The following is a 13,438-nucleotide window of genomic DNA, read 5'->3' as shown; positions in this document are numbered from 1 at the left end:
CTGCAGGAAGAATACATGTTGCTGGGATGGTTTTGCCATAAAGGTATGAGAGTCAAATATGAAAAGCACCAATGCTAAAATTCCTGTCTCTTAATAGGTGAAAACCAGTAACGAATCACACACAATAGGCTTGATCACAAACGTATGGAGAGGGTTTCGCAAGGAGATCTTCAGTGCCAATGACCACTACTCAGTCCAGTTCCCCATGGACATGGACGCCAAGGTCAAGGCACTGCTGTTGTCGACAGGAATCTTCATTGTGAGTATAGTTATCCATAAACTTTAATCTTCCCATTGAAAGGAACCTTCAACCTTCATCCGTCCAACCACAGGCTTTATTTATTCTAATAGGATCGTAGTAGGGAACTGCTACCTCTAAGGAACTCTCCTGGTACCCATGTGTGCACAAATGGCTCCATGTCATCTAATTGAAGAAGATTTTCCACTTTAATGAACAAATCTACATCAGGTATTCTCACACATCACACAGCAACAATAGTATGCATCTGTTACAACTCCAGATGCTGTCAGATGCTGTCATGCACACACCCCTGCTACAATTCAAAAATACTTTGACACTTAAAAGTACCACACATCAACTCATCTAAGAAGTTAACTTAAAAGTACCACACATCAACCCACCTAAAGATGTTAACATAAAAGTACCACATATAACTCACCTAAAGATATTAACGTAAATGGATCACACATCCACCCACCTAAATATGTTAACTTTAATGTACCACACATCAACCCACCTAAAGATGTTAAGTTGAACATACCACACATCAACCCACCTAAAAATGTTAACTTAAAAGTACCACACATCAACCCATCTAAAGATGTTAAGTTAAAAGTACCACACATCAACCCACCTAAAGATGTTAAGTTGAACATACCACACATCAACCCACCTAAAGATGTTAACTTAAAAGTACCGCACATCAACCCACCTAAAGATGTTTAGTTTAACATACCACACATCAACCCACCTAAAAATGTTAACTTAAAAGTACCACACATCAACCCACCTAAAGATGTTAAGTTAACAGTACCACACATCAACCCACCTAAAGATGTTAAGTTGAACATACCACACATCAACCCACCTAAAAATGTTAACTTAAAAGTACCACACATCAACCCATCTAAAGATGTTAAGTTAAAAGTACCACACATCAACCCACCTAAAGATGTTAAGTTGAACATACCACACATCAACCCACCTAAAGATGTTAACTTAAAAGTACCGCACATCAACCCACCTAAAGATGTTTAGTTTAACATACCACACATCAACCCACCTAAAAATGTTAACTTAAAAGTACCACACATCAACCCACCTAAAGATGTTAAGTTAACAGTACCACACATCAACCCACCTAAAGATGTTAAGTTGAACATACCACACATCAACCCACCTAAAGATGTTAACCTGAACGTACCACACATCAACCCACCTAAAGATGTTAAGTTGAACATACCACACATCAACCCACCTAAAAATTTTAACTTGAGTGTACCACACATCAACCCACATAAAGATGTTAACGTAAGCCTACCACATAACTACACACACATCGAATGGTATCAACCTCCATTCATATAACGCAGCACACAGGTCCATATCCGGATCTAACCGGCCTCTTCCTTTGTAGTCCATCACTGAACAATAACTTACTCAATTCTGCGTTCACCTTCCACCATCCAGTATGCTCCACCTGGAAATAACATGAAATACAATCAGATACAATGTCAACGGATCAGTTTGACTCCAGATAACAAGAATGACAGATCTGTAAAGGGAAAATTGCAAAAAACACAGTTGATGGACAGAATGTAGAACAATGTCATACATTCACCCCAGTACAAGGATCTGGGCCTGAATCCATCGTTTTTTTGCACTCCACACCACCCTGGGTTAGACACTGGCTATATGCAAATCAGCTCTGACCCTGTGCCTCATGGGAACAGTCCAGTCCGAACTACCAAGCCATGTCTTTCCCAGACCGGAATCGAGCATCCAAGGACCGGTTTCTGGCCATCAGCCTTCATCAGCCTGGATAGCTTGACTCCAGTGGTGTGGAGAGCCTGGGACTCACGTCTGAGCATACCCAGCCCACTCGGGGTAAAAATTGCAAAAAACACAGTTGATGGACAGAATGTAGAACAATGTCATACATTCACCCCAGTACAAGGATCTGGGCCTAAATCCATCGTTGTTTTGCACTCCACACCACCCTGGGTTAGACACTGGCTATATGCAAATCAGCTCTGACCCTGTGCCTCATGGGAACAGTCCAGTCTGAACTACCAAGCCATGTCTTTCCCAGACCGGAATCAAGCATCCAAGGACCGGTTTCTGGCCATCAGCCTTCATCAGCCTGGATAGCTTGACTCCAGTGGTGTGGAGAGCCTGGGACTAACGTCTGGGCATACCCAGCCCACTCGGGGTGAAAATTGCAAAAAACACAGTTGATGGACAGAATGTAGAACAATGTCATACATTCACCCCAGTACAAGGATCTGGGCCTAAATCCATCTTTTTTTGCACTCCACACCACCCTGGGTCAGACACTGGCTATATGCAAATCAGCTCTGACCCCGTGCCTCATGGGAACAGTCCAGTCCGAACTACCAAGCCATGTCTTTCCCAGACCGGAATCGAGCATCCAAGGACCGGTTTCTGGCCATCAGCCTTCATCAGCCTGGATAGCTTGACTCCAGTGGTGTGGAGAGCCTGGGACTCACGTCTGAGCATACCCAGCCCACTCGGGGTGAAAATTGCAAAAAACACAGTTGATGGACAGAATGTAGAACAATGTCATACATTCACCCCAGTACAAGGATCTGGGCCTAAATCCATCGTTTTTTTGCACTCCACACCACCCTGGGTTAGACACTGGCTATATGCAAATCAGCTCTGACCCTGTGCCTCATGGGAACAGTCCAGTCCGAACTACCAAGCCATGTCTTTCCCAGACCGGAATCAAGCATCCAAGGACCGGTTTCTGGCCATCAGCCTTCATCAGCCTGGATAGCTTGACTCCAGTGGTGTGGAGAGCCTGGGACTCACGTCTGAGCATACCCAGCCCACTCGGGGTGAAAATTGCAAAAAACACAGTTGATGGACAGAATGTAGAACAATGTCATACATTCACCCCAGTACAAGGATCTGGGCCTAAATCCATCGTTGTTTTGCACTCCACACCACCCTGGGTTAGACACTGGCTATATGCAAATCAGCTCTGACCCTGTGCCTCATGGGAACAGTCCAGTCCGAACTACCAAGCCATGTCTTTCCCAGACCGGAATCAAGCATCCAAGGACCGGTTTCTGGCCATCAGCCTTCATCAGCCTGGATAGCTTGACTCCAGTGGTGTGGAGAGCCTGGGACTAACGTCTGGGCATACCCAGCCCACTCGGGGTGAAAATTGCAAAAAACACAGTTGATGGACAGAATGTAGAACAATGTCATACATTCACCCCAGTACAAGGATCTGGGCCTAAATCCATCTTTTTTTGCACTCCACACCACCCTGGGTCAGACACTGGATATATGCAAATCAGCTCTGACCCCGTGCCTCATGGGAACAGTCCAGTCCGAACTACCAAGCCATGTCTTCCCCAGACCGGAATCAAGCATCCAAGGACCGGTTTCTGGCCATCAGCCTTCATCAGCCTGGATAGCTTGACTCCAGTGGTGTGGAGAGCCTCGGACTCACGTCTGAGCATACCCAGCACACTCGGGGTGAAAATTGCAAAAAACACAGTTGATGGACAGAATGTAGAACAATGTCATACATTCACCCCAGTACAAGGATCTGGGCCTAAATCCATCGTTTGTTTGCACTCCACACCACCCTGGGTTAGACACTGGCTATATGCAAATCAGCTCTGACCCTGTGCCTCATGGGAACAGTCCAGTCCGAACTACCAAGCCATGTCTTTCCCAGACCGGAATCAGCATCCAAAGACCGGTTTCTGGCCATCAGCCTTCATCAGCCTGGATAGCTTGACTCCAGTGGTGTGGAGAGTCTGGGACTCACGTCTGAGCATACCCAGCCCACTAGGGGTGAAAATTGCAAAAAACACAGTTGATGGACAGAATGTTGAACAATGTCATACATTCACCCCAGTACAAGGATCTGGGCCTAAATCCATCGTTTTTTTGCACTCCACACCACCCTGGGTTAGACACTGGCTATATGCAAATCAGCTCTGACCCTGTGCCTCATGGGAACAGTCCAGTCCGAACTACCAAGCCATGTATTTCCCAGACCGGAATGAAGCATCCAAGGACCGGTTTCTGGCCATCAGCCTTCATCAGCCTGGATAGCTTGACTCCAGTGGTGTGGAGAGCCTGGGACTCACGTCTGAGCATACCCAGCCCACTCGGGGTGAAAATTGCAAAAAACACAGTTGATGGACAGAATGTAGAACAATGTCATACATTCACCCCAGTACAAGGATCTGGGCCTAAATCCATCGTTTCTTTTGCACTCCACACCACCCTGGGTTAGACACTGGCTATATGCAAATCAGCTCTGACCCTGTGCCTCATGGGAACAGTCCAGTCTGAACTACCAAGCCATGTCTTTCCCAGACCGGAATCAAGCATCCAAGGACCGGTTTCTGGCCATCAGCCTTCATCAGCCTGGATAGCTTGACTCCAGTGGTGTGGAGAGCCTGGGACTCATGTCTGAGCATACCCAGCCCACTCAGGGTGAAAATTGCAAAAAACACAGTTGATGGACAGAATGTAGAACAATGTCATACATTCACCCCAGTACAAGGATCTGGGCCTAAATCCATCGTTTTTTTGCACTCCACACCACCCTGGGTTAGACACTGGCTATATGCAAATCAGCTCTGACCATGTGCCTCATGGGAACAGTCCAGTCTGAACTACCAAGCCATGTCTTTCCCAGACCGGAATCAAGCATCCAAGGACCGGTTTCTGGCCATCAGCCTTCATCAGCCTGGATAGCTTGACTCCAGTGGTGTGGAGAGCCTGGGACTCACGTCTGAGCATACCCAGCCCACTCAGGGTGAAAATTGCAAAAAACACAGTTGATGGACAGAATGTAGAACAATGTCATACATTCACCCCAGTACAAGGATCTGGGCCTAAATCCATCATTTTTTTGCACTCCACACCACCCTGGGTTAGACACTGGCTATATGCAAATCAGCTCTGACCCTGTGCCTCATGGGAACAGTCCAGTCCGAACTACCAAGCCATGTTTTCCCCAGACCGGAATCAAGCATCCAAGGACCGGTTTCTGGCCATCAGCTTTCATCAGCCTGGATAGCTTGACTCCAGTGGTGTGGAGAGCCTGGGACTCACGTCTGAGCATACCCAGCCCACTAGGGGGGGAAAATTGCAAAAAACACAGTTGATGGACAGAATGTAGAACAATGTCATACATTCACCCCAGTACAAGGATCTGGGCCTAAATCCATCGTTTTTTTGCACTCCACACCACCCTGGGTTAGACACTGGCTATATGCAAATCAGCTCTGACCCTGTGCCTCATGGGAACAGTCCAGTCCGAACTACCAAGCCATGTCTTTCCCAGACCGGAATCAAGCATCCAAGGACCGGTTTCTGGCCATTGTTCTACATTCTGTCCATCAACTGTGTTTTTTGCAATTTTCACCCCGAGTGGGCTGGGTATGCTCAGACGTGAGTCCCAGGCTCTCCACACCACTGGAGTCAAGCTATCCAGGCTGAATGAAGGCTGATAGCCAGAAACCAGTCCTTGGATGCTTGATTCCGGTCTGGGAAAGACATGGATTGGTAGTTCGGACTGGACTGTTCCCATGAGGCACAGGGTCAGAGCTGATTTGCATATAGCCAGTGTCTAACCCAGGGTGGTGTGGAGTGCAAAAAAACGATGGATTTAGGCCCAGATCCTTGTACTGGGGTGAATGTATGACATTGTTCTACATTCTGTCCATCAACTGTGTTTTTTGCAATTTTCACCCCGAGTGGGCTGGGTATGCTCAGACGTGAGTCCCAGGCTCTCCACACCACTGGAGTCGAGCTATCCAGGCTGAATGAAGGCTGATAGCCAGAAACAGGTCCTTGGATGCTTGATTCCAGTCTGGGAAAGACATGGCTTGGTAGTTCGGACTGGACTGTTCCCATGAGGCACAGGGTCAGAGCTGATTTGCATATAGCCAGTGTCTAACCCAGGGTGGTGTGGAGTGCAAAAAAACGATGGATTTAGGCCCAGATCCTTGTACTGGGGTGAATGTATGACATTGTTCTACATTCTGTCCATCAACTGTGTTTTTTGCAATTTTCACCCCGAGTGGGCTGGGTATGCTCAGACGTGAGTCCCAGACTCTCCAGACCACTGGAGTCAAGCTATCCAGGCTGAATGAAGGCTGATAGCCAGAAACCGGTCCTTGGATGCTTGATTCCGGTCTGGGAAAGACATGGCTTGGTAGTTGGGACTGGACTGTTCCCATGAGGCACAGGGTCAGAGCTGATTTGCATATAGCCAGTGTCTAACCCAGGGTGGTGTGGAGTGCAAAAAAACGATGGATTTAGGCCCAGATCCTTGTACTGGGGTGAATGAATGACATTGTTCTACATTCTGTCCATCAACTGTGTTTTTTGCAGATCTGTAAAGGGAGCCAATGTTATGAGAGGTCTTGGTAGCCAAGTGTTGCTACCAGGTGGTGGAAACACACTGTAAAAATGCATGGCACGCATCAAACCTTTGCGAGTTCCTAGAGTCCAGGCTTACGCTGTGTACATATACCCCAAGAAAGGGGGGTTGTTTGCAACAATGTCCCAAAACAAATTGTCAGGCACAAGAGGTGTCTATGTATCCTTTACTCACTGGAGAAGCTGTGGTGCCAGATCCCATGGTGTGTAAAGTGCAAGCGTTCAGAGGTGTTTGACTGGTACTGTAGAGCCTTCATAATGGGAGTGCAGGTATACAGTCTCCACACTGACGAGGGATGTGTGACAAGTGTAACACCAAGCGGCCTGTTTAGTACTGGTTACAGGGGATGTGAAGTGTGAAGTCTAGCCTCAGGGGGGGGGGCAGAAGCCACAGAAATCTGGTGATCCACACAGACTCATAGTTTTGAGGCCATGACTGGGGGACTGTATGAAGGTGAAGTAGACTGCACATCTGTTGTGAAAATATTCACCAATCCTGCTTCTTCTCCCTCCCAGGATCACTTATATTATGAACATAGAAACAACAGTGGAACAAGAAATCAGTGACATCAACCCTCCAAAGACTGCATCAACTCTCTCCATGGACCCTCCCCTTACAGAAGAGGAAGATAAGAAGCCCCCTTATAGTCCAGTGGGTGATGACACCCCCCTGCACTTTACTGCCCGGACACTTTATCACACCTGAGATTGACTGCACCACAAGCGCACTTAGGGCCCTGTTACAGCAGTGCTGGACACATGTCAAGGGAACGGCTTCGGAGTGGGGTAGAGGTCTTTGGATCTAGAGACCTCTTCTTCCAGGAAATCTGGGATCTCCTCTGCAGCTTAAAACTACTAGAATTAGACAAATACCCCTCATTCAACACCTTTGGGGTTCAGTCATGGGCTGGATAAAGTATATATCACAACACTGAATAACTTATTACAAAGCAGTCAAGTCTTGCATTTACGAATACGGATGTGTCTTTCCAGCAAGCAATGTGTGTGAGTGTGTTGAGAGGAAGCGTCCATTGAATCTGTGGCATTTCTGTTCTGTGTATGTGAAGGAAGCTTGCACTGCTGCTGCACATGTAGCTGTTTGTGGGCCTGCACTGCTGATATCCGTTCTGACTGCTCTTCTTTTAAGGGGCTATGCACTGTCGACATTGTTCCTGTACCTGTTTGTTGTGCTAAGAAACTTGTTTATGTGACGTTACAACGAATGCCATTACCCTGCATGCCCTTGCGCAAAACCTTACCCCGACTTGCTGTCGGGGGTGAGCTGGAAGTTGGAATAGGTTAATTTACTATTCCAACTCCAGTATGTGTAACTGTAGGGTAGGTGTTGGAGTTAAATCCACCACCTTTTGTCATGAAGGGCAATGGCATGCATTGTACCGCTTGTGGTGTAATGGCTGTTTCCCCTTAAAGGAGCTATGTGCTGCCGCTAGTGTTCCCGTACGTGTTATTTGTGCTAAGAAAGCTGGCACTGTTGCTTAAGGGAGCTATGCACTAACACCATTGCTTCCGTACCTGTTCTTTGTGCTAAGAAAGCTGGCACTGCTGCTAAATGAGCTATGCACTGCAGCCATTGCTTCCGTACCTGTTCTTTGTGCTAAGAAAGCTGGCACTGCTGCTTAAAGGAACTATGCACTGCAGCCATTGTTCCCGTACTTGTTCTTTGTGCTAAGAAAGCTGGCACTGCTGCTTAAAGGAACTATGCACTGCAGCCATTGCTTCCATACCTGTTCTTTGTGCTAAGAAAGCTGGCACTGCTGCTTAAAGGAACTATGCACTGCAGCCATTGTTCCCGTACTTGTTCTTTGTGCTAAGAAAGCTGGCACTGCTGCTTAAAGGAACTATGCACTGCAGCCATTGTTCCCGTACTTGTTCTTTGTGCTAAGAAAGCTGGCACTGCTGCTTAAAGGAACTATGCACTGCAGCCATTGCTTCCATACCTGTTCTTTGTGCTAAGAAAGCTGGCACTGCTGCTTAAATGAGCTATGCACTGCAGCCATTGCTTCCGTACCTGTTCTTTGTGCTAAGAAAGCTGTCACTGCTGCTTAAAGAAGCTATGAACTGCCGCCATTGTTCCTGTACCTGTTCTTGGTGCTCAGAAAAAGCTTGCACTGCTGCTGGCGACACCAGTTCTCTACCTGTTCTCCCTCTCAAGAGATAGCTCAGTGCTGCTGCTTCCTGCTGTCTTGTAACTGTTCTTCCTGATAGGGAAGCTTCAGCAAGGACAGCACACACCCCTGCAGCCCCTGAGGTGCTGGTGAGGTTTTTGGGGGAATGGGGGTGGGGGGGATTCAGCCACAATGTGCTCAGAGCTCCACTTGGAAAATAGGAAGCCTTGTAAATGAATATAATATTATTATAAATAAAGTTAAGTGTATCAGATGGGTGTCCCTTTTAAGCTGAGATGAAAATCTCAGGTGACAGTATGTGGTCCCTGAAAGGTAAGTCCCTGTGGTGTGGGGCCCCTCCAAGGTTGAATTCCGACTGGTGCACAGGACTGGTTGCACACTCGGTGCCAGTTGGGACCTCTGGGCCAACTCCCCTCCAGCCTATGTCCTGACCCTGCATCTGGCACCACAACCTATGCCCACCCCTGGCACCTATGCCGACTCCATCAAGACTGGAGGAGGATGTCTCAATAGTACGCTCCTTCACCGGGTTGATACCGGTTTGACCTTGGCCGAAGTCACCACTTTCCCCACTCAATTCACCACCTCCTCCAGGAAGACAACACACTTTGCATTCTGTTTGTAGAACGGACTCTGGTAATGCCTGTGACACTGGTGATGCGTTTACTCTGCCCTACCAAGATGATAATTGGTACAAAGACTTGCAAGAGGCTAGCGGCGGCGATATTTCTATGGAAACGGGTCTCTTCTCAACCCCTGGCCCAGCCATGAAGGAATCCTCTTCCTATGCCATAGTGCAAATACAGAACTGGTTCAATTTCAGGCTGGCACACATAATTTATCGATGTTTGTCACAAATGTGTTACAATTGTGTGATTTACTAATGTGGTGTTTCCTTTTAAAAGACATGTGTAATGGATTTATGAATGTCTTTTTGAAGTATCAAAAATAAGCAGAATAAATGCTCAAAAACCTCAGAATTAGTGGTCTCAGGTTTATCGCGAATATTTAAAATAAACCTCCCTTGACACCTTTCTGTGATTTCAATAGGGGTGCATAGTGCGGCCGAAGTACTTGACCTCCATGCTGTACCTGTTTGAGAGGAGCACAGCTCCTTTCTATGCTGTACCCGTTTGAGAGGGGGCAGCACAGCTCCTTTCTATGCTGTACCTGTTTGAGCGGGGGCAGCATAGCACCTTCTATGCTGTACCTGTTTGAGAGGGGGCAGCACAGCTTCTTTCTTTGCTGCACCTGTTTGAGAGGGATGCCAGCACAGCTCCTTTCTATGCTGTACCTGCTTGAGAGGGAGGCAGCACATCTCCTTTCTATGCTATACCTGTTTGAGAGGGAGGCAGCACATCTCCTTTCTATGCTATACCTGTTTGAGAGGGAGGCAGCACAGCTCCTTTCTATGCTATACCTGTTTGAGAGGGAGGCAGCACAGCTCCTTTCTATGCTGCATGTGGTTGAGAGGGGGGCAGCACATCTTCTTTCTATACTGCAAATGTTTGAGAGGGGGCTGCAGAGCTCCTTTCTATGCTTCACCTGTTTGAGAGGGGGCTGCACAGCTCCTTACTATGCTGTACCTGCTTGAGAGGGAGGCAGCACAGCTCCTTTCTATGCTTCACCTGTTTGAGAGGGAAGCAGCACAGCTCCTTTCTATGCTATACCTGTTTGAGAAGGTGGCAGCACAGCTCCTTTCTATGCTGTACCTGCTTGAGAGGGGGCAGCACAGCTCCTTTCTATGCTATACCTGTTTGAGAGGGGGCTGCACAGCTCCTTACTATGCTGTACCTGCTTGAGAGGTAGGCCATCACAGCTCCTTTCTATGCTTCACCTGTTTGAGAGGGGGCAGCACAGCTCCTTTCTATGCTTCACCTGTTTGAGAGGGGGCTGCACAGCTCCTTTCTATACTTCACCTGTTTGAGAGGGGGCTGCACAGCTCCTTTCTATGCTGTACCTGCTTGAGAGGGGCAGCAGAGTTCCTTTTCCTGCTGTATCGGTTTGTGAACCAGGAAGGCACTAGTACTTATCCTGTCCATATATGTTTTCCCCCAACTTCCTTTTCACAGTTACGTCTTTGGTCTATTCGGAGTTTAGGAAGCTTGCACACCTTGTGCTGGGCCTGTTGTGGGAAGCCTATTTCACTGCTGAACCTGAAGGTATTCTGTGTGAGGGAAGGCTGCACACCTGCATGTGATGGACCCATTTTAACGTGCTCTTAAAGTTTGCAAGGCTGCTACCACTACCAGTGCTGTACGTGTGTGTGTGAGTGACTGTTGCTTTGCTGTTTTCTGTGTTTTACCTACTCACTGGATGACACTTCTGCACAGGGATTGTCTGTCTTCGCTTTTGAGTCTCATTGCAATTAATGACGTGTTGCTGCCTCCTCAGCTCTTATCTCAGCACCACTCAATCAGAGGGTCAGTAGATAACCTGTCAAAGGGACTGAACAAACAGGACCCAGTGTTCCAGGGCTGAAGGGAAGAAAAGGACTCAGCATGGTGAGAAAGAAAAACACAAAATGAAAAAGAGAGAAGAAAAAAAAGTGAGTGAGGTGAATGAAGAAAGGAAAACAGATAAGCAGAGAGAGAGTAGTGGTAAAGGACGGAGGGGAGAAAAAAGAAGAGGAAAATAAATGTAAAAGATAAGAGACTGGGGTAGTGGAGTATGAAATAAAAGGAAGAAAACGAGGGCCCTCCCATACTAAATACAAATCTCTGTCAGCCTTTACTATCTGCTGACGTGAGGTAGGTATGAAGGAGTGGGCAGTGGCGTTCATGGGGTCTCTACAGCCCACACCCTATCAAGACTCACAGCACACAACCTTAAAGTCTATTGGAGGAAGGACAGGTTGAATATTCAATTATCAGAGGAGGACCGGAATAACATACTCAAACATCAAAAGAAAGAAAGGCCTGAGTGAAGCACGATTTAAATTTGGGTGCTGTAAGGTTTCACATCAGTGGCACTGGTGGTGCCCATGGAAACAGGAACAGCAGAGCTGGTCCCTGACTCTAGGTGCTGGCGATGTGCTCCACTGGGGAGCAACATGTTCATATTCTGTGAGAATGTAAAAGAGTGCAATGATTGGGGTCAGCTCTATGGGGGGGATGAAGTCTGATCCTGGGTCTAGGTGCCCGCCTTTCTGAAAATGTGGCTCTGCTTCCAGGCACCTCCACGTCCCAGATATTACACACAAACCTGCGAGCTGACACTCCAAGTTGCTAGCGGTAGCCCAGGTTGGCATCTTAATGCTCTGCCAAGTGGCTACTGTCCAGACACAAGACATGGCTGATAGACAAGATAATCATTTGCAAGTTCAATAACCATCTACCCAACATCAAGAGATCTGGTGGCATTTTATACAGTGATCAATACATATTAAATACCACCATTAAACCCTAAAATAACTCTGAGCCCCACTGAGGCACTACTGTCCTCTACCCGTAAGGCCAATTAGACCTTTGCATCTAATGCGTCTGGTATCCGGTAGACCCATGCATCCTGTCAAGGCACTACTGCCTGTACCCGTAAGACCCGTGCATTCCATCGAGGGACTACCGCCTTGTAGTCGTAAGACCCGTGCATTCCATCGAGGCACTGCCATCTTGTAGCCGTAAGACCTGTGCATCCCATCGAGGTACTACCGTCTTGTACCCGTTAGACCCGTGTATTCCATCAAGGCACTATTGTCTTGTACCCGTAAGACCAATGCATCCCATCGAGGCACTACCGTCTTGTAGCCGTAAGACTCATGCATCCCATCAAGGCCCTGCTGTCTTGAAGCTGTATGACATGACCGTTTTGTACCTATAAGACCCGTGCATCCCATTGAGGCACTACCATCTTGTACCCGTAAGACCCACACATCCCATCGAGGCACTACTGTCTTGTACCCTTAAGACCCGTGCATTCCATCGAGGCACTATTGTCTTGTACCCGTAAGACCCATGCATCCCATCAAGGAACTATCGTCTTGTACCCGTAAGACTCGTGCATCCCATTGAGGCACTACTGTCTTATATCCTTAAGACTGAGTAATGATTGGCCTCAATGCCCTGCACCACCTACACTCTTGCATCTTTTCCTTCCATCTCGCTGCATGTGCTATGCAGCAAGGTTAAATCAGGTTCTCCTGCTGACCCCCTTAAATCAGAACATTTTATGAACTCCTTATCCTTGCTTCTGGCCTCTCTGTGTCAGGTGATTAACCTGTCCCTGTCTAGAGCAGTTGTTCCGAGGCCATGGAAACAAGCCAGGGTGACCCCCCTGTTAAAAAAGACTTCTCTGGATACAACTAAATTGGAGAACTTTCGTCCCATATCTCTCCTGCCATGGATATCTAAGATTACTGAGTCCCATGTCAACTCCATTCTGACAGGCTACTTGGAAGACAACAACAACCTGGACATCTCCCAGAATGGCTTTCGCCCTGGCCACTGCACAAAATCAGCCCTGGTGGTAGTGACTGAACACTTGAGGGCTGCATTGGATTAGGGACGTATGTCGGCACTGATTTTATTAGATCTCAGTGCCGCATTCGATACAGTCTCTAGACCCGGGTAGAAAGCTATGCTATGCTCGCATAGTTTGCGCAACTACGCAC

The 13,438-nt window shown here is 47.5% G+C and overlaps 1 pseudogene across 1 annotated transcript in view; it reads left to right on the top strand.

Annotated features, from left to right (window-relative positions):
• The window catches only part of LOC144799218 (phospholipid scramblase 3-like), a 135,572-nt pseudogene extending 125,766 nt beyond the window's left edge, over positions 1 to 9,806 (top strand). The window contains exons 6-7 of the transcript XR_013603777.1: positions 98 to 259; positions 7,199 to 9,806. The product of XR_013603777.1 is annotated as a phospholipid scramblase 3-like (transcript). The remainder of the gene's footprint in view (positions 1 to 97; positions 260 to 7,198) is intronic.
• Positions 9,807 to 13,438: the final 3,632 nt, after the last annotated feature.

Source organism: Lissotriton helveticus, chromosome 12, assembly GCF_964261635.1.
Source record: "Lissotriton helveticus chromosome 12, aLisHel1.1, whole genome shotgun sequence".
Lineage (NCBI taxonomy): Eukaryota > Metazoa > Chordata > Amphibia > Caudata > Salamandridae > Lissotriton > Lissotriton helveticus.
Note: the sequence above shows the minus strand (reverse complement) of the source record. Positions and strands in the feature narration are given on the sequence as shown.